At 52.7% G+C, this 1,879-nt stretch overlaps 1 protein-coding gene across 7 annotated transcripts in view; it reads left to right on the top strand.

The window, feature by feature from the left end:
- Positions 1 to 1,879, top strand: part of LOC127749796 (gamma-1-syntrophin-like) — a 52,082-nt gene that overhangs the window by 3,930 nt on the left and 46,273 nt on the right. The window lies entirely within an intron of this gene.

Here is a 1,879-nt window from a genome sequence, read left to right as displayed (position 1 = left end):
CGGCCCCACTCCCGGCACCCATCTGCTTAACTTCTGCAAAAGAAAAAAAATGAGAGGGAGCCAGAGAGGAAGGGAGGAAACTTAGAAAGAAAAAACACAGCGTCACCCCCGCGAAAAAACAAAACAAACTAGAAACATATAAAATCCAAGTGCCAGCGCAGCGCTCCCTAGCTCTCTGGGAAGAAACGGTCAGACGTTTGTTGTTTCCAAAGAACGGCTTCTGCCGGGCGGTGGTCTGTCGCGCCTCTCAGCTGCGCCCTTGTCTCGGCCTGTGCGCACAGCAGCTCTCCTTTCCGACTCCGTCTCTCCTCACTGGCTTTCCCCCCATCCCTCCTCCCTCTTCTTCCATTTCGCTGGAGGCCGATGCAGGATTAATGATATCGTCTGAGGCTGCGCGATATTGATATTTGGCCTGGGTTTATTTCGGGGATCACATTTAGATTCAGAAGGGAAAGACGGCGAAACAAAACGACAACGCGGTATTAAAGTCAGATGGCAGGGGGCTGGAGGGGGGCAGACTTTGGAGGAGTGGGAGGAGGGGCGCATGTTGGGCACAACGGTAATGAAATGACGAATATAAAGCGCAGCAGTCTGTCAGGTCCATGAGGAAACTTCTGTTGTCAAGACAGCAATAGGGAAATCAAAGAAAATACACAATCTTTCTCTTCTTAGTGTATTTTATGGGGTAGAGCTCGCTACAGTAGAACCCTTTGGATGGTGTGAGGTGTGGACTAAAATCAGGCGATTCCCTCTAAGCCTGATGGATAGAAGCATCAAAACAGGAGGGCGGGATGAAAAAAAAACTCTCTCACTGTATGCGGGATTTTCTTACTGCGGTGTCGCGCCTTCATTTTTCTGAGCAGGTAGTGCTTTGTTGGCGGCGGCACGTCTCCAAAGTCTTGGCCGGGTGCTAAAGCAATTATGAATTTTCTTTTCCTCCTGATTACATCAGACTGAGAAGAAATGTATGGCCCCCTTCTCTCCCCTACCCCATAGTAGCGTGCCTGCGCCAGGTACTGTACTACAATCCACGACGACGACGGAAAGATAATTAGGCAAAACAGCGTGCACGCACAACGGAACACCGGAAAAAAGGCAAGAAATCCTTATTTAGTTTTTGTTTAGCGAGGGGGTGGGTCTAATATTTCTAAGATAATAGTTCGTAGCAGATCTCTGTCTCTCTCAATACAGGAGCTCGTACAAATTCAGCATAAAAAACGTGTTATTTGTAAATGTGTGGGACACAACCTCTCCGCTGGAGTCGAACCTCTATCTGTCGGCGGGTGTGGTGAGACACGGGGGCGGGTGAAGAGGGTAAGGGTGCGGTGGGACGAGATGCGGCAGGGTGGGGGTGGGTGGGGTTGGGGGGCAGGCATGGTTGGGATAGCGATCGGAGAGAGAATACATACATAACACAAGCGCATCCGGGGTGGCTCACGTCTGTGTTTCCATTACCCGAGGCGCTCCAGGGCTGCATCCGGACCATCTGGGCCTGTGTGAGTGTGTGTGAGTGATATGTAATGTATGTATGTGTAAGAGGTTTCGGGGGGGGGGGGGGCAGGCGGCATTACAGCACCCGAACACTCTAGGACACAATATGCTCTTGCAGAATATCGTTCCATTCCAATTGTTGCCAATAATGTTCACAACTGTGCGACCGGTGCGACTCTCCTCGAGGAGAGCCAGCCCCAGCCGCCCACCCCTGCCTGCACCTCCTCGGATCAGTACCGGCCGGGCCGGGCCGGCGGGCACGGCCCCTGAGGGCTGCTCAAGGCGAACCAGAGCACCATTAGTGCGGCAGCAGCGGCAGCGTGCACTAACCTACAATACAGAGAAACGTGCTGCTGGGGCGAGGTGGGAGAGGTGGAGGGAGGGGAGA

This window comes from Frankliniella occidentalis, unplaced genomic scaffold (assembly GCF_000697945.3).
Source record: "Frankliniella occidentalis isolate FOCC.00 unplaced genomic scaffold, Focc_3.1 Scaffold94, whole genome shotgun sequence".
Classification (NCBI taxonomy): Eukaryota; Metazoa; Arthropoda; class Insecta; order Thysanoptera; family Thripidae; genus Frankliniella; species Frankliniella occidentalis.
The sequence above is the reverse complement of the archived record's forward strand: the minus strand, read 5'-3'. Positions and strand labels throughout refer to the sequence as shown.